Source organism: Bubalus bubalis, chromosome 8 (assembly GCF_019923935.1).
Source record: "Bubalus bubalis isolate 160015118507 breed Murrah chromosome 8, NDDB_SH_1, whole genome shotgun sequence".
NCBI classification, from domain to species: domain Eukaryota; kingdom Metazoa; phylum Chordata; class Mammalia; order Artiodactyla; family Bovidae; genus Bubalus; species Bubalus bubalis.
Genome location: NC_059164.1, coordinates 97,987,217 through 98,014,760, shown reverse-complemented (window position 1 = coordinate 98,014,760; position 27,544 = coordinate 97,987,217). Strand labels below are relative to the sequence as shown.

The 27,544-nt window shown below is 40.4% G+C and overlaps 1 protein-coding gene across 7 annotated transcripts in view; it reads right to left on the bottom strand.

Moving 5' to 3' along the window:
- CALD1 (caldesmon 1) overlaps positions 1–27,544 on the bottom strand; it is a 204,610-nt gene that overhangs the window by 147,898 nt on the left and 29,168 nt on the right. For 3 of the 7 annotated variants that reach the window (XM_025291551.2, XM_025291553.2, XM_006079868.4), the window contains exon 2: positions 11,998–12,038. The exons of 2 other annotated variants lie outside the window; for them this stretch is intronic. The gene's annotated coding sequence lies outside the window, so the exon portion shown is untranslated. Of the gene's footprint in view, positions 1–11,997; positions 12,039–18,935; positions 18,985–27,544 lie in introns of all 7 variants that reach the window. 2 more of the 7 variants (XM_044946883.1, XM_044946884.1) reach the window with 1 other exon arrangement.

Here is a 27,544-nt window from a genome sequence, read left to right as displayed (position 1 = left end):
AAACAAAACAAATACCTCATTTTCAAGACTGACCAATTGAAGTCTTGGGAAATGAGATAATTCAAAAGTGTATTATAAGCAAAATACACACAAAAGTGTATTGTAAGCAAACACATTATCAGTAGGTACACACAGTGGGAGAAAGGAGAGGGAATAAGTCCTAGTAGTGAGGTAACCCATAGCATCATAGGAGGTGGTTTGAGAAGGTCTGGTAGTGAAAGTCTCTCAGTCATGTTCAAGTCTTTGCGACCCCATGGACTGTAGCCTGCCAGGCTCCTCTGTCCATGGAATTCAAGGCCAGAATACTGGAGTGAGTATCCGTTCCCTTCTCCAGGGAATCTTCCTAACCCAGGGATTGAACCCAGGTCTCCCCACATTGCAGGTGGATTCTTTACCCTCTGAGCCACCAGGGAAGCCCAGGGAAGTCAAATAGTGTCAATAGTGGGCTTAATGCTTACCGTGCAAATACTGCGAAGGTAGAGTTTATACTTTTGTTTCCTCTCTACAACTCAAAACATTCAAGCACTGCTCCTTTTTCTTTCAGCAAAAAGAATATGTTAATAATTGAACATAATCCATATTTCCTGAGTTTTCCCATCTTCAAATATGGCACTAGCATTCACCTGACTGCTTGAGCCCTGACTCGGGAGTCTTTCCAGCCGCTTTGTCCTCACCGTATATTCCCCACTACTCCCCATGCAATAAATAAGCCCAGCGATTCTCCCTCCAGAATATTTAGTGAAGCAGTCCATTTATCTTCATAATTATTGCTACTGCTCTAATCTGAGCCACCTTATCTCTTCGGATCATTCCAGGAGACTCCTTTACACATCTTTCTGTTCAAATTTTCTGGCCTTCTGCAAATAAAGACCTTTTTAAAAAACACGAATCTGATCGGATCACTGCCCTGCTCAAAATACCTCTATAGCTTCATAGTGCACTTAGATTATAGATTCAATTATTTACACAACCTGCAAGTGCTGTTTATGATCTGTCCCTGCCTCACTCTCCAGTTTCCTCTTGCATCACTAATTTTGTGATTTGGTCAGACTTTCAGTTTCTTGCATGGATCCAAATCTTGCAGGCCTTAGGTCGTGCTGTTCTCTAAGACTGAAATGATTCCCCTACCTTTCCTTAGTAATACCAGCACATTTCTCACTTGGATAGCCCTTAGCTTTCCTCAAACCCACAAAGTCAAAGTTTCTGCAACACTCACAAAACACTGATTTTTTTTGTTATAGCACAACCACAAGATACATGATTAGAGCTTTAAGTATTTTATCCATTTATATTGCCAAGGTATGTAAATTAAAGGTATTAGCTATGAAGATTTTTAAGATTTTTTCCCTTCATATTATTTTTTTTGTGGCTCTTGTTATTTATCTTCATGTACAATCACAATTTGTAATGACATTTATGTTTTGGTGTCTATGTATTTATTTAATGTTTGTCTTTCCTACCAGGTTGAAAGCTCCATAAAGGTTGTCTGCTTTTTTTTAAAACCATTGATCCCTTTGCAATTACCTAAAATATAGTGATCCCTCAACAAATATGTATAAAATGAATAATTGACCAAGAAACAGTCAATATTTCAAAAGAATATCCAGTGAGAAGAAAGGGAATTAATTAATTATAGATTAATTAATTTATAGGTTTATTATCTATTTGCAGATAGAGTATTTACTAAGTTTGTCATTGAACAAGTCCTCAATAAACTGAATAAATTAATGAATATATGGATGAATTTTTATTAGGTGTCAAAATACCATGTGATTAAATTCTGAACGAAAGGGAGATAACCATACCAAAGCAACCAGGTAAATAACCTGCTGCTACACTTTTCTCTAAAAGTAGATTGGAAGAGAAAGTATACTTTCCATCGTTAATGGTTGAATCATGCATTATGTCATTTGATTCTCATAAGAACATTGTGAGATAGAGAATATATCATCTCCATTTGGTGAACAATGAAATTAAGTCCAATGTCTATGACTACTCAGACTGTAGTGGGTCCAGAACGCAGATGCTGAATTTCTAACACGAGAGACTGAGCGATAACAAGAGCAAGAGAAAATATGCGACAGTCGATGTGACTTTGTTCTAATCTCTTCCTCCGCATCTGTGATAAGGTTAGTTGGACTTTTAATAAATTGATACAGCCCTTCAATAAGAAGCAAATAAATACCCAAATACCCAAAAGCAAATAAATTCCCAAGTCTTCAAGGTTAAAAATCTGATTTTGGTCTCAGTTGCTATTCCTAATACTTTGGGGACTGGCAAGATTTTATTTTTCTTTCCAGCCATCTATCAAAATATACTCTGAGCCACATTTGCCTCTTTTCCTTTTAAACTAATGAGAAAAGGCTCTCCAGAAAACTGCCTTGGTACAGAAAAACTGCTCATACACCAGCCATGATACTGGCTTATTTCCATATAACCTAATATGGCTAAGAAAATGTATGACTGGAACAGAGTGAGGATTGCCAAATTTAACAACTTTTTAGTAAGAAAACTGCCACAGAGTCCTCTGTTTAGACATAGAGTAATTGCCATTCAGATGCTAGTACTTATCCGTTCACATCAACAAAACTGTAAGGACTTCTGCGCAGTAACAAAAACCAGATACCTGCCCGCCTTGCCCACTCACAGGCAAGACGAATAAATAAAAGTCGCCCAAGAAGGCTCTCAGTGATACTACATTGAATACATTGCCCTTCTTGGGTTATAAAGGCTGAGTGACTGAGCATACCCAATTAAGATTCTGTAGGAGGGCCTCTGAGTTTGTGTAAAATCAAATAGCTTCACACAAAAGAAAGGATGAAAGAAAATTTACCATTTCCCATCGTGGATTTATCATTCATTATCTTCTGCAAACAACATCTCTGACTGACATTTCTGCTTCTTACTCCTGGTACTCAGCTATAGATATCAATACTGTGTTAAATTCACCCTTTCTCTCATCACAAATACAATACATATGTGTGTGTGCTCTATCGTGTCCGACTCTTAGGGACCCCCATGGACTGAAGCCTGCTAGGCTCCTTGGTCCATGGGAATCTCCAAGCAAGAATACTGGAATGGGTTGCATTTCCTTCTCCAAGGGATCTTCTCAACCTAGGGATTGAACCCATGTCTCTTATATCTTCTGGACTGGCAGGTGGATTCTTTACCAGCTTACCAACTAAGCCATCGGGGAACTCCACAAATACAATGAATAGTCATCACATCTGAGAATTCTCCTTGGGCTGTTTCAGTCATGAGGGCTTCCTTGTTTCCATTCCCACTACTGTTCTCTTTGTTCATAAACTTTTGTGCCTGGCCTGCTGCAACTGTCATCTGACCGGGCACTGCAATTTCTTCGGCTGTTTTGAGGCATGAGAAATGGTTTAAAGTCAGACAGATCTGGATCTGCACTTCAGATTTGCCACTTATTGGCTGGATGACTTTTGTGGACTGTTTTAATTTCTCCGTAAAAATGGGAAGCATCTATTTTGCACGGTTGTTGTGGGAACTAAGTGAGATCTCACATGGCAGTGTGACACCCGACATAAAGGCAACACCCGGTAAATGTCAGCAAGCTCCCACGTTCTGCATCTGTTCTCTTCCTAATCTCAGGGCATTCTGCACACTCCTGTGTGAGGCTTTCTCCTAACTACCTGTGCAGAAATTCAAAGGGAAAAATATACCATTAACCTCGGAAATTTGCCTTGGTCATTGAGGAATGGCGTGCTGCCTAAAAATTCAGTCTGGCCCAAGTTAAAGAAAAACTAACGTCAACATTTTTGTTGTGACTTAGAGCTACTAAGAGCAGAAGCCCAGGGCAGATGACTGTTTTGTTTTATGTAAATTGAACACTTTGATCTATTTTTGTTTCTGTAAAAGGGGAACAAAGTCCCCACCCTCAAGTTGCTTGGGAGAGAATTAGGCAAAGAGCTAAAAAGCTGATTTCCACCGCACCCCCCCCTTCCCCCCCCCCCCCCCCCCCCCCCCCCCCCCCCCCGCGCAGCCATTCCAGTCTCAGGTAACTTTCCATTTGCCCTCTTTCTCCTTAGGCCCCACTGGCCACCATGTCTAACATTTTGTTTTAAACTGTGATCCAGTCTGGGTTGTACCATGATATTCTTCTAACACTTCAAATCATTCATCAGAGTCTATTAAATAGCACAGGAAAAAAGGAGTTTTTCCATGCATAGGGTGAAGCTGAGAGAGATAGGGAGGGGTGGAAAATTCTAAGAGGATGACAGGAATTTGGAGCAGGAGGTGTCTGGAAAACATAGGCATTCCCAGCACTCTCTTTCTTGAGGATTCCTAGAAATATGGAGATTGAGGCCCCAATAACCCAGGAAGAGCTTTGTCATTTCCAGGTTACATACTTATGAACAATTAATCAACAATACAAAAAAGGTTATGATTAGTTTAAATAATTCAGACTACTGTCGCTGTGTAAAGGAAAGTACTGGCTAGATGTTAAATGGCCTCAATTTTAGGTTCTGGTGACTCCGCTGACTAGTCATAGGACTTTGGGCAAGTCATGAACTCTGCAGACCTCAAGTTCCTCAAGGGTAAAAGGCTGCAGGGTATATTGGAAGAGCTCTGCTATTTATGGATTAGATGAACCACAGTATTCAGGAAGGCTTCCCAGGTGCCACAGTGGTAAACAATCTGTCTGCCAGGGTAGGAGATGCAATAGTTGCGGGTTTGATCCCTGGGTTGGGAAGATCCTTTGGAGTAGGAAATGGCAATCTGCTCCAGTATTATTTCTTGGAAAAATTCCATGGACAGAGGAGCTTGGCAGGCTATGGTTCATAGAGTCGCAAAGAGTTGGACATAACTGAATGACTCAGCACACACACACACACACACACATACATACACAGAGTACTCAGGAGAGGCTTCACAGAGAACACTGGCTCTCAGGGTAGAGTTGAGATTCAGGATAACTAGGAAAAAAAGGAGTGAGGATATTTCACTCTTGCTCAGGAACAGAGCAAAGCCATTTGAGCAGAAATGCACAAGTTAAATTCATGAGCGAGCATATTCAAAAGTATGGCTGGGAGTGTTGGGGAAGCATGCTGTATTGATTATGTCCTTGGATATCCATTTCACACTTTATTCTTGGAACAGTCAGTAGGAATTAGGGTTTTTAAATATAAATGGTAGTTTGGAAAGATTCACAATCAGTGTCTAGAATGAGATGGGTCAGGGAGGAAATAAGTTTGGTGATTCTTGAAATCTGAATTAAAATGCTGACAATGAAACTTTGGATGAAAAGATAATCAGTGAAGAATCTAGAAATGATGCATTTATTTCTCTCCAACCTGTCCTATCTCCTCTGGTTAGTCTGTCGAGTTATCCTCTCTCAGATACAACACTTAACTCTAATCCCTGGGTCTAAGAATTGAGCTATTAATGATTCATAAATGATTAGGAAGATTTATCTACAGGAAGTGCCAAGATCATTTGTCTTTGTAAGTATAAAATGACTGTGGGCTATTTTGCAAATAGAGGTCTTTTCTTTAATTGTATGATTGAATATAATTTTATAAATTGTACAGATCAATAATCCACTCCAAATGACTTTAGTAAAAAAGAAATCTCCATCTTATTCTGAAAGAATACACATATTATACACACAGCAAACTTAGGCCTGCCTACACCTTATAAGGTTTTCCATGGTGGCTCAGGTGTCTCAGATGGTAAAGAATCTGCCTGTAATTCAGGAAACCTAGGTTTTATCCCTGGGTTGGGTAGATTCCCCCAGAGAAAGGAATGGAGCCCACTTCCATATTATTGCTTGGAGAATTCCATGGACAGAGGAGCCTGGTGTGCTATAGTCCATGGGTCACAAAGAGTTGGACATGACTGAGCGACTAACACCACCTTATAAAGATTTAGTTCCTGCTTCTCACATTTTTCTTGAAATCCAGCTAAAAGTAAGAGATTGTCTCAGAAAGAATGAGAATTTTCACCCTGAGGAAGGCCTGCAACACAGGAAACCTTGATCCTCCCAATCACCTTTCTCTTTTCTTTGACATGGGAAGGTTATTGCCACCTGGGCACAATTTGAAACCTAGCTCTTGGGGTTTGATGGTTATCTAGAACAAAATGCCACTCTAGTGGTCCTCAAGATGTAGTCCCCAGACCAGCAGCATCAGTATAATATAGAAATTTACTCAAAACTGTGAAACTTTGGGGCCCCTCCCCACACTTACTGAATTAGAGACAGGGGAAGGGGCATGGCACTGTGTTTTACAAGTTCCCCAGATGATTCCAGTGTTAAAGTTTGAGACCCACTATGTTAAAGTATTAGAGCAGATGCCCTTAGCAATAAAAGTGTTTAGCAATAATTCACGGGGTGGGGGTGGAAATAATATATATAAGACTTACTCAGTTGGTAAAGAATCCACCTGCAATGTGGGAGACCTGGGTCCCATCCCTGGGTTGGGAAGATTCCTTGGAGAAGGGAAGGGCTGGCTACCCACTCCAGTATTCTGGCCTGGAGAATTCCATAAACGTGTATAGTCCATGGGGTTGAAAAGAGTAGGACATGGCTGAACGACTTTCACTTTCTACAAATCTGAAAGTTAGGCTATGAAATTATCTTTACACAGAGAAAGAAGGTGAAGTTGCTCAGACATGTCTGACCCTTTGCGACCCCATGGATTGTAGCCTACCATGCTTCTCCGTCCATGGGATTTTCCAGGCAAGAGTACTGGAGTGGGTTGCTATTTCCTTCTCCAGGGGATCTTCCTGACCCAAGGGATCGAACCTGGGTCTCCTGCATTGTAGGCAGATGCTTTACAGAGAAAACAATACTAATTTCTCTCCCTCTTTAATACTTAGACATTTTATAGCAATTTAAAGACTGTAAACTACCCTAGTTACTTTTTCTTTTTTGGCCGCACCACATGTTATGTGGGATCTTAATCTCCAGAACAAGGATCAAACCTGCACCCACTGCAGGGCAAGCACAGTGACTTAACCACTGGATCACAAGAGAAGTTCCCTTAATTACTCATTAAAATAAATGATTTGAAAGAAGGAATCCAAAATTAACTGTCTACAAGCATTAGCAAAGTTTGCAAAGCAGATTTGTTTTAACTGGGTACATAGCATCCTCTTAACAACCCTATGAAGTAGAATGAAACAGAGCTGGAATGAAGTCCAAGCCTACCAGAATGTATGACCCCATTCATTTTCTATTAAACTTTCTGTCATCTTATAAATATTAGTTGCCTTGCCCTTTTCCCATCTCCCATTCCCTGCTTTATCTCAGTTTTGATGCTTTGAAATGACAGTTTCAGGCCAAATAAATAGAAGAACCTCTTCAAATTATGGGTAGTAAACACTTGGAAAACATTACTCGCAGTGCTGGTACCAGGCTAAAAATGCATATAGGTTCAAGAAGAGTTTAGAGATATTACTGGAAAATAGACTTAAAAGGGCCTCTGAAAGAAAGGAAAGAAAAAGAAGGCTTGAAGATAACATTAAGTTCTAGAGGAGGTACAGGTTTCATAATATAACATAAATTCCAACAATAGTCACTTCTTGCCATTATCTCAGACATCAGGCTATAGAGCTTGAATTTGACCAAGTGAGATATATCTTAGATTCTGATATGAATGACTTGAGAGTCTAATGACTTGAGTGTCAAATATTCTCTTCACTTTTTTATTGAGAAGTTATCATTAAAGTGGAAAGTGGAAACAGCAGAAGATGCTATGTATATGCCATTCAGGCAACTGGAAAGAAATTTATATTTACCATATGCTAAGTGTGTGTCAAATGCCATACATCTCTTTTTTAATGTTTCAGACAAACCCATGAGGAGAGTGTTTTTTCTTTCTACTTGTAGATGAGAAAGTACAGGTTTGAGAGGTTAAGGAACTTGCCAAGCATCAGACAGAGGTGGAAGAGTTGGAACTAGAATGCACATCTTAATCTAGCTCCTTCCCACCGCTCCAAAGGGAAACATTCAGAAAGGCAAAAAAAAAAAAGAATTAAAGAAAGAAAGAAAAGGTTGTTCAGTTACCCAGTTATTTCATTCACTGTTGTTTGAACAGAAGCAACTGATGTCTTAAATCAATCTGATCAACTGCACAAGAATGGGTTGTTTGGATTTTTTATAAAGGTTTTATTGAAAGCCAGTTATTTCAGTGGCCATATGTAGACCTGGACTTAATAAATGACCACCTTTGAGTCCCCCAGCTGGAAGAGCACGAAAGAAGCCGGAGGCAAGTCAATGGCAAATTGCCACCCCAAACAAATTGCGGCATGTAAGCTCCGAAACTTGAATTACCCTTTAAGGATTAAGGTTCAGGACTGTGAAAAATTAAAAATGGTGCCTAGCCTAGGAAATAGCATATGAATCAAAAATATCATTACTAAGCTTAACTGCACTCCTAATCTTCCACTTTCATGACATCTACACTGTTTTGTTATTCTTAATGGACCAAATCCCCTTTCTGGTAATGTTCTGGAAATTCTATTTTTGTGGTAATTTAAAAAGTCATATGGCATGTTCTTTACATTTGGTTTATGTAGGAGTTAAGACCACTTCAAACATACTTTTCTTTTTTAGTCTGATGGCTATTTAATATTGTGTCATTCACTGGTTGAAATAAAAGTAGTTAATCTGCAAAAATACATGAACACCCAAAAAAGACTGAATTGTATCTTTAGAAATGATTTTTTTTTCAAAGTCAGACATCAAAGGCTGCATATTGCAGAAAGTTTATTTTGAGAGGCTTCAGTCAAAACAGTTTGGAAACTATGAAATGAGTCATTTTTTCTTAAAGAAATGTAACTTTGTCTATTCCCACTGCATTTTTGGTTTGGTAGGAGACATCTTTATTCCACAGGATTTTAAAAGCATGTTTAAGATTCCATAGGTTTAGTATTACATCACTAATGGTTTCTAATGAGATCCAGGCAATAGCAAGAGGGGAGAAAAGAACAGCACAAAAACTGAATTCTACAACATCAAGTACCATGTGAAACATGGAAAAGTCCATGCTTTATCTATGGCTGAAGCCATCTGGCAAAAAAAAAAAAAAAAGAAAGAAAGAAAAGGGTGTGGGGGAGGATTCACATTCTATCAAGCAGATGTAGATGACAAGATATCTAATGTTTGACAATTTGGAATCAGTCATCTAAAGGGCTGGATTTTTTACTTTTCAAGCAGATGTGTGCTGCCCTGTAAAATCTGTGAAACATGCAAATATCTATTCTGTATTCATTCTATTGAGTACTTGCTGTTGCTGTTTAGTCTCTAAGTCGTGTTCAACTCCTTGTGACCTCGTGGACTGCAGCCTGCCAGGCTCCTCCATTCATGGGATTTCCCAGGTAAGAATACTGGAATGGATTGCCATTTCCTTTTCCAGGGGATCTTCCTGACCAGGGATCGAACCCATGTCTCCTTTACCGCTGAGCCATCTGGGAAGCATATTGAGTGCCTAAGTCTTTACTTATTTGTTTGATTTTGTCCTCATAAACACCTTTTATGTAAGTATTATACCAATTGTACTTTTGAGATGATGTCAGGGTGTACATAAGAAGATAATGTGAAAACCAAACCTTCCCCAAGCCTTTAGCAACTCTGGCATTTCAAGGAACATAGATGAGGGGACAGCTGGGATTGATAGGATGGCCCACAGAGATTAGTAAATGATAATGGATAAATGAGATAAAGGGAGACTTTCTAGAATTTTTGCTTAAGGGCTCCAAAGTTAAACTTTCCAATCTACAGATGGGTATGATCAGTTCAGTTCAGTTCAGTTCAGTCACTCAGTCATGTCCGGCTCTTTGTGACCCCATGAATCGCAGCACGCCAGGCCTCCCTGTCCATCACCAACCCCCAGAGTTCACTCAGACTCACGTCCATAGAGTCAGTGATGCCATCCAGCCATCTCATCATCTGTCGTCCCCTTCTCCTTCTGCCCCCAATCCCTCCCAGCATCAGAGTCTTTTCCAATGAGTCAACTCTTCACATGAGGTGGCCAAAGTACTGAAGTTTCAGCTTTAGCATCATTCCTTCCAAAGAAATATGATAATAACCACTAACACCAGTTTCTGTTGAAGGGCGGGGCTGTGTTCCCTCCCTGTTATTTGACCTAAGGCCAAACTCTAGTGGAGATAATGAAGATAATGGCGACCTCCTTCAAAAGATCCCATGCACGCACTGCTACACTCAGTGCCCCCAACCCTGCAGCAGGCCACCACCTATCCACGACTCTGCAAGAGACTTCTAGGCACTCACAGGCAAGTCTGGGTCAGTCTCTTGTGGGGTCACTGCTCTTTTCTCCTGGGTCCTGGTGCACACAAGGTTCTGTTTGTGCCCACCAAGAGTCTATTTCCCAGTCGTGTGTAAGTTCTGGTAGCTCTGTGGTGGGGTTGATGGCGACCTCCTCCAAGAGGGCTTATGCCATACTCAAGTCTGCTGCACCCAGCCATACCCAGGTCCACTGTACCCAGAGCCCCTGCCCCTGCAGCAGTCCACTGCCTACCCGTACCTCCTCAGGAGACACTCAGAGACAGTTCTGTCTCAGTCTCTGTGGGGTCTCTGGGCTGAAACTAGGCTGCATCTCTGAAGGTGCACTCCTAATCCTTTCCTCAGGATTCAGCTCTTTGGAACACGTTAATACACTTCTCCAGGAATTCCATTCAGTCACGTATCACATGCGCAAAGCTTAAATGATGAAAAATGTCTTTAAAAAGCAGAGACATTACTTTGCCAACAAAGGCCCATCTAGTCAAAGCTATGGGTTTTCCAGTAGTTATGTATGGATGTAAGAGTTGGACTCTAAAGAAAGCTGAGTGCCGAAGAACTGATGCTTTTGAACTGTGGTGTTGGAGAAGGCTTTTGAGAGTCCCTTGGACTGCAAGGAGATCCAACCAGTCCATCCTAAAGGAAATCAGTCCTGAATATTCATTGGAAGCACTGATGTTGAAGCTGAAACTCCAATATTTTGGCCACCTGATGCAAAGAACTAACTCCTTGGAGAAGACCCCAATGCTTGGAAAGATTAAAGGCGGGAGGAGAAGGGGATGACAGAGGATGAGCTGATTGGATGGCATCACTGACTCAATGGACATGAGTTTGAGTAAACTCTGGGAGTTGGTGACGGACAGGGAGGCCTGGCGTGCTGCAGTCCATGGGGTCACAAAGAGTCGAACACGACTGAGCAACTGAACTGAACTGAACTGAAGACCAGTTTATAACTTTATAGTGTCAAAACTTTCTGTCACAATCACATTTGAGCTTTGTCACAGGCCTGTTACACAGGAAGTTTTCTAAAAACCTATCCAACAATTTCATCTCAAAGCAACTCAACAATTACTGACCTGAGTCTGGAGTGTCCATATATAAAGTACTGTACTAGTCATAGTGGAGAGGCAGCAAAACAAAGGTCAATGAAGGCACAGTTTTTGTCTTCAAAGAATTTAAACAGGGAGACAGACACAACCAACTGTACCACAAAATAGAAAGCCGAGTATAAAAAATGCAATTGGGACTCTCCTGGTGGTCCAGTGGCTAAGAATCTGCCTTCCAATGCAGGGGCTGCTGCTGCTGCGTCGCTTCAGTCGTGTCCGACTCTGTGTGACCCCATAGACGGCAACCAACCAGGCTCCCCCGTGCCTGGGATTCTCCAGGCAAGAACACTGGAGTGGGTTGCCATTTCCTTCTCCAATGCATGAAAGTGAAAAGTGAAAGTGAAGTCGCTCAGTCGTGTCCGACTCTAGCGACCCCATGAACTGCAGCCCACCAGGCTCCTCCGTCCATGGGATTTTCCAGGCAAGAGTACTGGAGTGGGTTGCCATTGCCTTCTCCGCAGTGCAGGGGACTTGGGCTCAATCCCTGAAGAGGAACTAAGATCCCACATGCAGCAGGGCAACTAAGTCCACGCATCACAACTAAGACCCAAAGCAGCCAGATAAATAAATGAATAGATTTCAAAAATTTATATTAAAAATAAATTAAAATGCAATAAAACATACCTAATTCTCTTCAAATGAAGTAGCACAAGTTGTTTTAAGATCTGGAAAGGAAGTTTGAAAAGGTGATGATAAGAGGCACTGTTTGAGAAAGTTGAAATACTTTTATATAAGGAGGTATCCACATCATAGATTATTTATAGTGTTAGCTTTCACTCTTAAGACAATTATTCAATACTGACAGCATTCCAGGAGTGTGTTAGTTAGCGTCTTTCTTTAAAAAAATTATAACATTCATTTTTGTCAAATTTCTTATGAAAATCACCATAATATGACATTCAACTGAAGAATAAAATCTCAGTCAGTCTACTACATGCCTTATTTATACCATGTTGGGCAACACATTTGACAACTGAATCAATCAAATGTATGTCTTGTTCAGACATATGATTCTAGAAATTCCAGAAAGTCTCTCTTCATTCAATTTACCCATTATCATTCACCAAATAAATTGATTGTCAGAGCAAAGCAAGGAAGTATAACATTTTCCTACATACCGGGGCAATGAGGCAAAACTCATTTTAAGTCCAGACATTGCAATAGTAAAAGGTAGCTATTGGTATCTCATTAAATACAAAATTCTAAAACTGAACATTTCTGATTTCCCTTCTATGTATAACTTTAACTTAGCAAGCAGTACTGTACCTAAAACAAGATAGAGTTGCCCAAGGATTGACACCATCTTGAGCATCATCATCATCTTCTTGGTGAAAAGTCACAAAGTTGTCAGTTGTTTTGTTAGTCTCAACAATTTTGTTAACAGGGCTTGGTGGCTCAGCTGGTAAAGAATCTGCACGCAATGCAGGAGATCTGGGTTCGATCCCAGGACTGGGAAGATCCCCTGGAGAAGGGAAAGGCTACCCACTGCATTGTTCTGGCCTGGAGAATTCCATGGACTGCATTGTCCATGGGGTCACAAAGAGTTGGACAGCATTGAGCGAAGTTTACTTTCACTCTCATTTTGTTAATAGTTTAGGACTTTCCCCTACAAGTGTCTGGCCAATAGAATTTGGTGTGCTGAAGTTTACCCATTTTTGTAAAAATTATATACTAAATCTTTGAAGGACACAAGGAAAGATGGACGGCTAGACAGACAGACAGACTGGGGTTATAACTGTTGTTTTCACTACAGATGTTATCTTTAGACGTTACCTGACTCTCCACTATAAAACATAGGGAAATTTGTTTCCTTAACACTATGTTTTACAGTTCCTTCCCTATTTTAAAACAATATCATTATTATTTTTTAGTTGTTAAGGTATATAACATTTACATTTTAAATCATAATAGTAACAGTTGTTTAGCCTTAGTTTTATATTTAATTATAAATACAATCTAAGATTAATATAAAATAACATGTTAAATTATGAGCCTTCTTTTAAATAATGGGAATGCTCACATATATTTTAAAGTTGAAACTTCTACCATATCCCACCACCCCCTGCTTCCTCCCACCTTACCTTCCAGGGAAAAGAAAAAATTGGCCAAAATTGCAAAGTTAAACACATTTTTTTAAAAAAATTGGGCAACCATGGACATCTAGTGCTTATAGGGAATCTCATTTTAAATTATATGAATCACTAAATGTGCAAGAGAGTTGAACTATAAAGAAAGCTGAGCACCAAAGAATTGTTGCTTTTGAACTGTGGTGTTGAAGATGACTCTTGAAAGTCCCTTGGACTGTAAGAAGGTCAAATCAGTCAATCCTAAAGGAAATCAGTCCTGAATATTCATTGGAAGGACTGATGCTGAAGCTGAAGCTCCAATACTTTGGCCACCTGATGTGAAGAACTGACTCATTTGAAAAGACCCTGATGCTGGGAAAGACTGAAGGCAGGAGAAGAAGGGGACGACAGAGGATGAGATGGTTGGATGGCATCACTGACTTGATGGACATGAGTTTGAGCAAGCTCCAGGTAATGGATAGGGAAGCCTGGCATGCTGCAGGCCATGGGTTTGCAAAGAGTCAAACACAACTGAGCAACTGAACTGAAAGGTATACGGTAGACCTTCAGATCACTTAAACATTTCTAGTGGATAATACAGCCAAAATGTCTTCAGGTAGCCAGATGCTTTTTCTCTATTTTGTGTACTATTTTCTATATACTTTGTACTGTAACTTTTCTTTCAATACTCTGTATATCACACAAAAGTATCTGAATAGGATCATCCAACATCTAGACTTTCATATATCTTTCAGCAGTCTTTTAGGCCCAAAAGTATTTTACCTGGAAGACTAAATGTGCTCTATTTATTTTTACCTGTGTCAGATTTCTCCTACACTTTACTGATCTTCTTTTAAAAAACAGAACTATTTTCTTTTAGAAACCAATAGACTTTGGACTAAAATGCTTTAAAGGGCAGCTCCTCTATTCATAGCTTTCAGATTACTGTCCATCTGTGCTGTGCCTTGCTAAGTCTCAGTCATGTCTCACTCTGTGATCCTATGGCCTGTAGCCCACCAGGATCCTCTGTCCATGGGATTCTCCAGGCAAGAAAACTGCAGTGGGTTGCCATGCCCTCCTCCAGAGGATCTTCCCAACCCAGGGAACCTGCGTCTCTTATGTCTCCTGCATTGGCAGGAGGGTTCTTTACCACTAGTGCTAACTGGGAAGTCCTACTGTCCATCTACACAGGGTCAAAATCATCAGATTAGTCAGTTTAATCACAGTGTAGACAGACTATCCAACTACTCTCATCAATATGGACTGAAGTTACACTTAGACTATGGCTTAGAAGTTTCTGGTTATCATATATATAAAGAGGCATGACTCAAAGTTCCCTTTTTAGATTCAAATTCTCCTGAAAACCAAAACTGAACCGTGTAGAAGGCTGAAAATAAGCACATTAACACAATTATAAGACAACATTTGATTTTCACTAGACCCATTATTTCAGTTCCTGTTATCTTTTCAGGTATATTTTCATGGCTATCTTAATCCTTTCTTTAAAACTTGGACGATGACTAGAGAAACAGAAACTTTTATTTGGGGGGATTATTAGTGTTCCACAATTCTTTCCATTGGGCAATAAAGACTGGCCTCTGGTGGCAGAGGGATATTCAAGCAGCAGTTAACTAGAGTGTGCAGAACTATGGGATGCCATGTCTGGGAGGTGCCACAAACAGGCTGGTCAATTTTTACAACCTTGGCTGATAATTCTCTACTGTGAGGTCTGACTCTCTTCACTTACGAAATTGAAGCTATTTTTCCTTTTCCATCTCCTCAGGGACTTTATGATTAAAAAATAATAAATATGATAAAACAATGTGTTTTATGTGCAGTTATTGTGAGGCTCTACAGTGATTTTACAATGGCTTCTTAGCTGTTGACTGAACTTTCCAAAACTTTATAGAGATGGTTTCAACACTACTGGACTGGATTGAGGTTCTGAGGGTATGCAAGTACTTTTGTTAAGCAGTCTTGAGTATCCCAAACACTAAGGGTGTGGATATCACTTGGGCCTCACTACACCAACTCAAAACAGCACATTTATGGTGAGTATTTGCTATGTGCTAGATAGACTGCTAAGAGCACTGAGAATAAAGCCATAAACATGAAAGATATTGTCCCAGTCCTCTTAAGTTTGAAGTCTACTCAGTTCAGTTCAGTTCAGTTCAGTTGCTCAGTCGTGTCCGACTCTTTGCAACCCCATGAATCGCAGTATGCCAGGCCTCCCTGTCCATCACCAATCACTCAAACTCATGTCCGTCGAGTCGGTGATGCCATCCAGCCATCTCATCCTCTGTCGTCCCCTTCTCCTCCTGCCCCCAATCCTTCCCAGCATCAGAGTCTTTTCCAATGAGTCAACTCTTCGCATGAGGTGGCCAAAGTATTGGAGTTTCAGCTTCAGCCTCATTCCTTCCAAAGAACACCCAGGACCGATCTCCTTTAGAATGGACTGGTTGGATCTCCTTGCAGTCCAGGGGACTCTCAAGAGTCTTCTCCAATACCACAGTTCAAAAGCATCAATTCTTTGGCGCTCAGCTTTCTTCACAGTCCAACTCTCACAGCCATACATGACCACTGGAAAAACCATAGCCTTGACTAGATGGACCTTTGTTGGCAAAGTAATGTCTCTGCTTTTGAATATGCTATCTAGGTTGGTCATAACTTTCCTTCCAAGGAGTAAGTGTCTTTTAATTTGGCTTCAATCACCATCTGCAGTGATTTTGGAACCCCCAAAAATAAAGTCTGACACTGTTTCCCCATCTATTTCCCATGAAGTGATGGGACCAGATGCCATGATCCTCGTTTTCTGAATATTGAGCTTTAAGCCAACTTTTTCACTCTCCACTTTCACTTTCATCAAGAGGCTTTCTAGTTCCTCTTCACTTTCTGCCATAAGGGTGGTGTCATCTGCATATCTGAGGTTATTGATATTTCTCCCCGCAATCTTGATTCCAGCTTGTGCTTCTTCCAGCCCAGCGTTTCTCATGATGTACTCTGCATATAAGTTAAATAAGCAGGGTGATAATATACAGCCTTGACGTACTCCTTTCCCTATTTGGAACCAGTCTGTTGTTCCATGTCCAATTCTAACTGTTGCTTCCTGACCTGCATACAGGTTTCTCAAGAAGCAGGTCAGGTGGTCTGGTGTTCTCATCTCTTTCAGAATTTTCCACAGTTTATTGTGATTCACACAGTCAAAGGCTTTGGTATACATAAATCAAATATCACAATGCAGTATGATAATCTTACTATAGAGTAAGAATTGTGCATTGTCAGAGCACAGAGAAGGCAATTAGCCAAACATGAGTCTGTTAAGCTTTCCTGAGGAAGTGACATCTAAGCTGAGACTTAAGGTCTCAGCTTAGATGGAGTAAGAGGGTGCATGGAGAATCTTTTTTAATTTCCCAGAGAAAGTCATTTGTGCCTCAAGTATATTCTCCACGCTAGGGCCTTGGTTCTTTCTCCTGGGCCTCACCTGGGGTCACTCTTCCATCTGATCAGATTCCTTGTCCTCAGTTCCTCTTGCTTTGTACAGTATCAGAAGAGCTTATACAGGAGAGAGGTGAAGAAGACATATGTCTAAAATTTAGATCTGGACTTACTGCCTTTCCTTTCAAAGAAAGACCCTCTTTAGAGTGGTCAGTTCAGATTTTCTCCAGTGACTGAACATGGTTAAAATCTCTACCACATACTCCTGGCATCCAGTCTCCTGTCTTTTTCCTCCTAAAGTTTTCCATTCCAAACAAACAAAAATGTTGGCACGTGGACTACTGCCATCAGTCTATGGCTTGGTTTCGATCTTGGAGAGCGTCATAGACACCAGCCTCACACTGCGTCCAGGGGCTTCCTGGAGCGTGGCTGCCATCCGTCCTGCTTCCGTGGTGACCCACAGAAGCTCTGGCACACTGGTGGATCATCCAGTTACATTTTCCAGAGAGGAGTGATAATTGCAAGATTCACTGAGCAGAGAAATATGACCCATTAAATTCAACCTAAAAATAATTTTTGCTCTGAAAAAGAAAATCTAATTACCTTGGTCTTCACTATGAAAAATTGGGTTCATCTGGGTACAGAGACATGGAACCTTCCTTTGAAGTAGATCGTACATTCCAAAATATCTGTGGCAGAGCCTGGGGTCTGCTTCTGATTAGATAATTGACATAAACCTTCCTCCAATAAACACTGAACCCTTCAAAAACAGAGGAACCCAAGAATAAAATACATCTATGTTTTGAGCAGAAAGCCTTCTGTGATAATTGGTTATCAGAAAGCAGTCTACCTTTCCTTTTATCAACCAGCATTAAGACTTAAGATGCAAAAAGTATGCTGCATGAAATTCTAGCTGAAACTTCAAACCAGTCTTGGATCTATTCTAGATGGTATCAGGTTTATCATTGACCTTAAGGTAGTACTTCTGTATTTATAGTGTTCCATCCTTATCCCACAAAACTAAATTCATTGCTAATAACGTCTAGTTAAAAAATAAGTAAGTACTAGGAATACAAAGGAGTACGTCAAGGTGGTATATTGTCACCCTGCTTATTTAACTTATATGCAGAGTACATCATGAGAAATGCTGGGCTGGAAGAAGCACAAGCTAGAATCAAGATTGCCAGGAGAAATATCAATAACCTCAGATATGCAGATGGCACCACCCTTATGGCAGAAAGTGAAGAGGAACTCAAAAGCCTCTTGATGAAAGTGAAAGAGGAGAGTGAAAAAGTTGGCTTAAAACTCGACATTCAGAAAACGAGGATCATGGCATCCTGTCCCATCACTTCATGGGAAACAGATGGGGAAACAGTGGAAACAGTGTCAAGCTTTATTTTTGGGGGCTCCAAAATCACTGCAGATGGTGATTGCAGCCATGAAATTAAAAGACACTTACTCCTTGGAAGGAAAGTTATGACCAACCTAGATAGCATATTCAAAAGCAGAGACATTACTTTGCCAACAAAGGTCCATCTAGTCAAGCCTATGGTTTTTCCAGTGGTCATGTATGGCTGTGAGAGTTGGACTGTGAAGAAAGCTGAGCACTGAAGAATTGATGCTTTTGAACTGTGGTATTGGAGAAGACTCTTGAGAGTCCCTTGGACTGCAAGGAGATCCAACCAGTCCATTCTAAAGGAGATCGGTCCTGGGTGTTCTTTGGAAGGAATGATGCTAAAGCTGAAACTCCAGTACTTGGCCACCTCATGTAAAGAGCTGACTCACTGGAAAAGACTCTGATGCTGGGAGGGATTGGGGGCAGGAGGAGAAGGGGATGACAGAGGATGAGATGGCTGGATGGCATCACCGACTCAATGGACATGAGTTTGGGTGAACTCCAGGAGTTGGTGATGGACAGGGAGGCCTGGGGTGCTGTGATTCATGGGGTCACAAAGAGTCAGACACGACTGAGCAACTGAACTGAGGAATACAACATAGCAGACACTGCTGTATGATATATATTGATAGGAAGTTAAGAGAGGAAATCCTGTAAGTTCTCACCACAAAGAGAAATTGTTTTCCCTTTCTTCTTTTCTTCTTTCTATGTTATCTATAAGAAAAGATGAACGTTAGCTCAGCTTATTGTGGTTATCATTTCACCATCTACATATGAAAATCAAACCTTCATGCTGTATGCCTTAAACACACAGAGAGGTAAGTCACTTACACCTCAATAATATCTTGTTGCTAATAAAAATTGTGACAAGTAAAGAACTGTTTTCACCTCAGAATATTTGGGTGTTTGCATTCAAAACAGCTTAAGTGTGTGTATGCGTGCTAAGTCACTTCAGTCGTGTCTGACTCTTTGTGAACCTATGGACTGTAGTCTGCCAGGCTCCTCTGTCCATGAGATTTTCCAGGCAAGAGTACTGGAGTGGGTTGCCATTCCCTTCTCTAGGGGATCTTCCCAACCCAGAGATCAAACCCGTGTCTCTTATGTCTCCTACATTGGCCGGTGGGTTCTTTATCACTAGGGCCACCTGGGAAGCCCAGTTTAAGTACACCATGAAAAAACCAACAACACAAAACAACTTGTGTGTGTGTGACTTGCCTCCTCCTACAAAAGTTGTGCTAAGTCACTAATATACATATATTGTGTATATATGGATCAAACTTGAAAACACTTAACTAAGAAAAAGGGGAAAAGGGAAAACTCTATGGTTTCATTTAAGAAGAGGTTATAGCTCAGTGAGTTGAAGGTTACTCTGAGGAAAACTATTGTTTGAAAATTCCTATCTTGCTGCCACACACCTGTGACTTTTCAGGCAAATCCTATATGGGGAAATAAAAAACAATATCCTCTGTCTTGAAAGGCTTCTTATATAATAGAGTGAGTAAGAGAATTCCTGCCTCATTCAGCTTTCTAAGTACTTTGTGCAAACTGATTTCTTCCTTCCCATATGGTTTTTCCATTTAGCTTTTGTATACTTCATGAAAGGAAATGATAACTTTGTTCTGTCCTCAACATGCTGTACTTTGTGAAGATAATCTTTTAGAAGAAATATAATTTTTTTAAAAAGTTCAGTTCCAAGTGAGTTTGTCTCTGAAAAGTGTGGAGAAGTGCTCCATAAGCAACACTCAGGTTCTTCCCTGTAAGAAGGTCAGGGTTTAGAAGACGAATGTGGTTGTTATGAATTATTTCTTGTTTTAAAAAGTCCTTCCTACATGAGTAAGATCTGTGGGTTGTACCAAAGTTGAATCTTGGGTTTTGATAGTGTACTGTAGTTATATAAGATATTGCCACTGGGGAAAACTGAGTGAAGGGTTCTTAAGGACCTCTGTGTACTATTTTTGTAACTTCCTGCAAATCTATAATTATTTCAAAATAGAAAGTTAAAAAATGAAAATAAATGTCAGTGGTCAAAAAGCACAAACAAAGAAAATAGCCCTTTCTGAAGCAACGTGTCTGTTGAGACTATAACTGTTTGTTAAATGGAACTCTTCCTTGGACATAGTCCTGTAGACAGCAAGCTTGTCTACCTTACACTCCTCTTAAGGTACACTCTTGACAGTTTTGACCATACATAAGACTAATGATAAAAAATGAAAATAAAAATAAAACCCAAACAATCACCATTTCCTAGCAAATGTAAACAGCAGTTCACTGCTCTGGTTATAACATTAATATTCTCTATAATAAATAATCCAACTCAATGAATCAACACCTCTAATAGCCACTGTTTCAAAAACAACAGATAAAATTATTATTTATAAAGCCAGGCAGAAAACAGATTTCATCAGGGATTTCATCATTAATTTCACTGTTCTACCATCTGATTCAGTAAAACCTCACCTACTAAAGCCATGGGATTGTCAATGAAATGTGACCTGCACTGGAACCAATGAAATTGTCTTTACTTGTATTTGGCAGAAAACATTGATCATATGATCAGTGCCCAAAGTGTCCTTACTCTCTAAACTTTACCTATTAATTTGGAGATTCCAAAAGTCTTCTAAAATGCCAGTTCAGTCAAAGCAGTAACATAAACATAAAGCTTCCAAACTCATTGAACCCACTCCAGTATGGCCTGGTGGGCTACTGTCCATGGGGTCACAAAGAGTTGGACACAACTGAGCAGCTAAGCACAGCATATACAAAACAGCCCACAGCTAGCTTAAAATGGCTGAATAGAGACTGTTCAGGAATGGTTTTGTTGCTGTGACTGTACCCCTGATTTAAGAAAGATATCCTAAACTTATTTATTTTGAAATTTATTTATTTATTAATTTGGCTGCCTTGGGTCTTAGTTGCAGCATGCGGGATCTTTGGTTGCCATGCTCGAGCTCAGAAGTTGTGGCTTGTGGGCTTAGTTGCTTCCAGGGTATGTGGGATCTAAGTTCCCCAACCAGGGATCAAACCCATGTCCTCTGCATTGCAAGATGGATTCCTAACCACTGGACCATCAGGGAAGTCCCCTAAACTCTTTTAAATATTTTGGAGTAGCCTTTAAAATGCAAACTAAATATAATTAGTCAAGTTCCACTTTCTGTAGCATATGAAAATTGCTAACTGGAAAATGCAAGAACTCCAGTAATTTCCTTCAATAAAAGGTTGTTGCTATTGATAAGCTGTGAGATTCTTAGTCTGAAGGTGATGGCAGGATCCTTCTGTTCCTCAACCTTATCTAATTTTTCTGGGAACACAGTTGCTGATTTGATATACACATATAACCAGATGCTGTTACACTTGATTTGATATAACATTTTGCTTTATTTTAAAACTCTATAGTCTATATTTGTACATATAAGCTCTTGCACTTTTCCAGAAAAATAAAATATTAGGACTGAAGGAAGATTGCAACCGGAAGGAAAGTACCTAACTGAACTAAATTACCAAACCCTTAGCTAGGCTTGGAGAAAAACAGAAAGCAATGGGCAAAACTAATGTTCTAGATCTGATCAAGAGAAGACTAGATGGATTCACAACTCAATGACCCTGGTTAACTTAACTGCAATTAAAAGGAAGATTCTTAAGAAACTGATATTTCACAAAAGGAATATACACCACTTGACTTTTTAATAGACTTTTTTTAGAGGAAAGATATTTTTAAATGCTTTATTTGATAAAAAACAATCTTTTGAGAATGTCATATATTAATAGTGTAAAGTATTTGGACTTCCCAAGTAGCTCAGATGCTAAAGAATCTGCCTGCAATGCAGGACACCCAAGTTCGATCCTTGGGTTGGGAAGATACCCTGGAGAAGAGAATGGCTACCTACTCTAGTATCCTTGCCTGGAGAGTTCCATGGACAGAGGATCCTGGTGGGCTGCAGTCCATAGGGTTTCAAAGAGTTGGACATGACTGAAGAGGTGGAACACGCATGCATACACAAGTGACTAACACACATTTGATCTCTACTTTCATTCTTTCCATGCATTTGGTTCAAACATCAGATTTCTCAGTCCAACTGGTTCAGTAAAGTTGTTCAGCTTAGTCAAAACCCTAGACCCTGTCAGCTTCTAGAAATTAAAATAAAATTCTGAGACTGCGTTAAAGCCAGAAAGAAAACAGATTTCATTAGGGATTTCATCATTAATTTCATTATTATACCATCTGATTCAGTAAAACCTCACCTACTAAAGCCATGGGATTGTCAATGAAATGTGACCTTCACTGGAACCAATGAAATTGTCTTTACTTGTAGTTGGCAGAAAACATTGATCATATGATCAATGCCCAAAGTGTCCTTACTCTCTAAACTTTACCTATTAATTTGGAGATTCCAATTAGTAATTTTAATATGCTAGAGAAAGTGGAACTTGATTAATTATATTTAGTTTGCATTTTAAAGGCTACTCCAAAATATTTAAGAGTTTAGGGGACTTCCCTGATGGTCCAGTGGTTAGGAATCCATCTTGCATAGTCCTAAACATTCCCTCGACCTTAACAAATCATAAGAAAACCATTAGTTTGGTCACTGCTCCAGACCAATGACTAGGGTACAGCATTGATGACCCAGCATGAGCTGGTGCAGATCAGAGCAGCTGATTGGAGGAACAGGGCTGGTGACTGTGAAGAACCAGGAGAAGCTGAGAGAAACACAGAGTGGGATGCAGGGCTCAGCTCTGTGAAGAAGGCAGAGAAGGCAGGTGGGTAGTAGGAATAATTTTTGATTAGAGAGTAGTTCTGAGAAAGTCAGGCAAGGACTTCCCTGCAGTCCAGTAGTTAAGATTTCACCTTCCAATGCAGGGGATGTGGGTTCAATCCCTGGTCAGAGAGCTAAGATCCCACGTGCTTGTGGCCAAAAAAAACAAAACATAAAGCAGAAACAATATTGTAACAAATTCAATAAAGACTTTAAAAATGGTCCTTCCCCCCACCCTCAATCTTAAAAAAGAAGTCAGTCAAGACCTAGGGTAGTCCTCAAAACCAAGTTGCCCACCAGAGGAGTCCCACATCTCCCAGGAACAAGCCTCCTTTAATATTCCTGGCAAGGTTCCATGGGATCTGTGGTTTCAGCAAGAGCACAGACTTGAAAGTGCAGCTGCTGAGGCATCGAGCAATTATACCCCCAACGGCTGAAGAGCTGAGAGGCCATTTCATAGCTGCTGCTGTGGACTCAACGTTACCTTTCATTACTCCTGTACATTCACGTTTCACTGTCGTCAGGTCAGTGAATTCTCCAGAAAGTCTTACAATAATGTCTGTATTATTGTGCTTTAATATAAATATCTCCATATGACTTTTGTCTCTGTCTTACTCCTGCTTGATCTTTAAGGCCCAGATGAAACCCCATCTCCTCCGAGTAGTCTTATTAGATCATGATGACTTCCATTTAAACTCTTTCTCCTGCTCTGGCTGGATCTGACCCCTGCCTTCTATCATTTAACTACATACTATTTTATCCTGTTCTCTATGGTTATATGTCTGATCATGTAGCTTTCATCCATCCAGTTTCTAACAATCTCATAGTCCCTGACTTTGCCCTTCTCTGTAATCATCTTAGGGTTTACCACAGTGTGACAAGAAATATGGTTAATTGAAAGCAAATATCATTCTCAGAAAGACAATTTTAAATGTAGAATTTAAATCTTATAAGTAAATTTCAGGTTAGTATCAGCCACACCAAAGTCCCAAACCCACCCATCTTATTCCCTAAAGAGGTCTCAAGTCTAAGCCTCCTCCTGAAACTAATTAGAATTACTATTTCCTTACAAAACAAGATGGCACCATTGACTAAGTATACTAAAGGATGAAGAGCAATCATAAGCAATGGTTGCTCTGGGTTGAGGGGATGCAGCTGGATATTGCTTTTTTAAAAACATTTTATTTGGCTATATTGAATTTTAGCTGAAATTCATTTTATATTGCTGAAATTTATTTTAGCTGAAATTCATTTTATATTATATTAATTCAATTTATATTCAACATAAATTCAATTTATATTGAAATGCATTGTGTCATGTGGGATCTTTTGTTGCAGCACGTGGACTTACTAGTTGTGGCATGCTGGCTTAGTTGCCCTGCGGCATATAGGATCTTAGTTCCCTATCCATGGATCGAACCTGCATCCCTGCATTGCAAGGTGGACTCTTAACCACTGGACCACCAGGCAAGTCCCCAGATACTGCTCTTGAGGGCCACAACAGTGAGGCCAGGTAGCTTACCAGATCATCCTAAACACACCAGTGAAAGGGGCAAAACTTGTGCTCAAAGCCCTCTCTCAGAATCTGGCAAGCAGTGAGGTAGGTCAGGATCAGGAGAGTTGGGGCTTGGTCACCAGATTCATGTTCTTGCTGTGTGCGAAGTCACTTCAGTCGTGTCCAGCTATTTGTGACTCCATGGACTGTAGCCCACCAGGCTCCTTGTCCATGGGATTCTCCAGGCAAGAATACTGGAGCGGGTTGCCATTTCCCTCTCCAGGGACCTTTCCGACCCAGAGATCAAACCCATGTCTCTCGTGTCGTCTGCACTGGCAGGTGGGTTCTTTACCACTAGCGCCACCTGGGAAGCCCTTCATTTACTGGAGTTACACCTGTTTACAGAGGATGACGCAGTCCAGTCAGAAAGACAGAGTGTGAAGGGCTTGGCTAAGCTTACCAGTAGGAGTCAACAAGTCTAGTGAGTTCAAAAGATTCAGGAGGGAGAAGTCTGTTGAGGAAAGATCTTGGGTGGGAGCAGAAGCTGCTTCTCACTTTGCTTTGTTTTTTTTCCAACAGTAGATCTTTAAAGATTTACCATTCACTCAAGTCCTTATTTGTTCATTCACTTGTTCATATTGCTGAACATATTACAGGAGAATGCTAGGACTAGGGACACAGACACAGGCATGAACTTCTAGTGTTTCAGAAGACTGTGAAGTAAAACAGTAGCAAATCTTGGTGAGCTAAGGGCTAGAAAGAAGGGACAGATATTATGCAGGAGTAAAGGTGGCCCGTAGAGTTTTAGCACTCCTAGTAAACAACCCCTTCACAAGCCTCTACTGATCACTAAGTTGGCTTGGAAAAGAAGCCCCAGAGTTCTGCATGTTCCTGGAAAGAAATCCCTCCCTTCTCAGCAACAGTCCCAGACTTACTATCGCAGTCTGCATATGAGACGATCAGGACTGACTGGAACACGCGCTACATTCTGCACAGCTCCCAGGGCTGTCAGATCCTCCCACATGACCCACAGTCCAAGTCCAACTGACTCTATGCATCTTTTCTGATCCCATAACATCCCCCTACCTGCTTTCTCTAGAACTCAGAATCCATCATCAACCAAGATCCCATATCACAAACTCTTCAATTATTCCCTCCAATTTCATGCTTCATATAGCCCTTTACAATGTACAGTCCTTCTGTCATCCATACCCATATCACAGAGCTTGAGGCTGGAGGAGGTATCCTCCTTTCTCCTCTTTGGCATTTTTCATCCTTCATTTCTCCCTAAAAATACTACCCATTACTCCTTCTTGTTACAGTAATTTACTGATTTCTGCATTACTCCCCTTCATTTCTAGAAGATTTTAGCTCCTGGTTGTAACTCTTTTCAACATGATAACTGCCAAAATTCTCAGTGATTCTAAATTTCATGTAGGTGATCCTTCTAATACCTGGCCTCCTAGTTCCTTGAGCTCCACTCCTCCAATGATCTTGTTTTCCAACATATCTCAGCCACCCACCTCCTTTCCCAGATGATACCCCCATGATTCATCGCTCTAAACATTACTTTCCATGTAGCAGGCAGGCAGCTGAACCCAGCTGGAGGAAACTCACAGCTAAGCTGACTGGTTTTACTTAAAATTCATTACTACTAAGGTTGAGTGGATCCTTAGTGCTACCTGAAAGTTCTATGTTTCCTGAGTCTAAACATCCTCTCTTCTTTTAAAACTTCCCAAATCTCCTCTTCCCTTACCAGCTTAAACTTGATAAACTTGCTTCCTGTTTCACTGAGAAAATGGAGGAAATCAGATGGAAACGTCACAGGTTCCCACCACCATATTTCCCAATCTACCTATAGTTGAATCCTTCCCAAGGGCATTGTTTTAGCAACTGCTACTTCTCTTCTGCATCATCAATATTTCTCCACCAAATTATTTCAACCATGAAACATGCCTAAATATATCTCATCTTCAATTAAGAAAAGAGAACTTTTATTAAACTCATGTGACACTTCAAAAACTATTATAATCCTCTGCTCCGTTGTCAATAAAAATTCTGAGGCTTCTGGGTGGGTCAGTGTTAAAGAATTCACCTGCTAATGCAGGAGACGCAGATTCCATCCCTGATCCAGGAAGACCCCACATGCCATGGAGCAACTAAGCCCGTGCACCACAACTGTTGAGCCTGTGCTCTAGAGTCCAGAAGCCACAATTAAGGATGCCTGTGAGCCCTAGAGGCCAAGCTTTGCAACAATAGAAGCCACCACAGTGCGAAGCCTGAGCACTGCAATTAAAGAGTAGCCCCAGCTCCCCTCAACTAGGGAAAAGCCCGAGTGCAGCAACAAGACACAGAACAGCCAAAAATAAACACATGAATAAATAAAAAAATAAAATTATTTTTAAAAAATCTGGAAAGAGTTGCCTTTACTCACAGTTCCTACTTCTTTTCCTCCATTTTCTCTTGAAATCCATACCAATCAGACTTTTTATCCACTTTTATTTCAGAGTCATCAATACTTCTACATTGCTAAATCCAATGATCATTGTTTCATTTGGCCTATTAGCATTTGACATGGTCACTTCCTCTCTTTGGAAGTCTTTTCTTCCCTTGGTTTCTAGCACATCATACCCTCGTGGTTCTCTTTCTACTTCCATTGGCAATTCTTGGTCTCCTGGGGTGGTTCCTGACCTCATTCTGATCTTTAAAATTGGAGGACCCTGGAAATTGTCCTAAGATTGTGTTTCTCTATCTAACTCACTTCCCTGATCACATCTTGTCACTTGGCATTAAATATCATGAAAATGCTGATGACTCTCAAAAACATTATCTTCACCCAGGACCTCTCCCCTGAACCCCAGATTTGTATATCCAACACCCTATTTAACAATTCCAATCAGATGAATAGTCGTTATGTTAAATTCAAGATGTTCAAAACCAAACTATGGATTTCCTGAACTTGGTAAATGAAAATTCCTTTCTTCCAATTTTTTAAACTAAAATCCTTGAGCTCATTTTTGACTGCTTT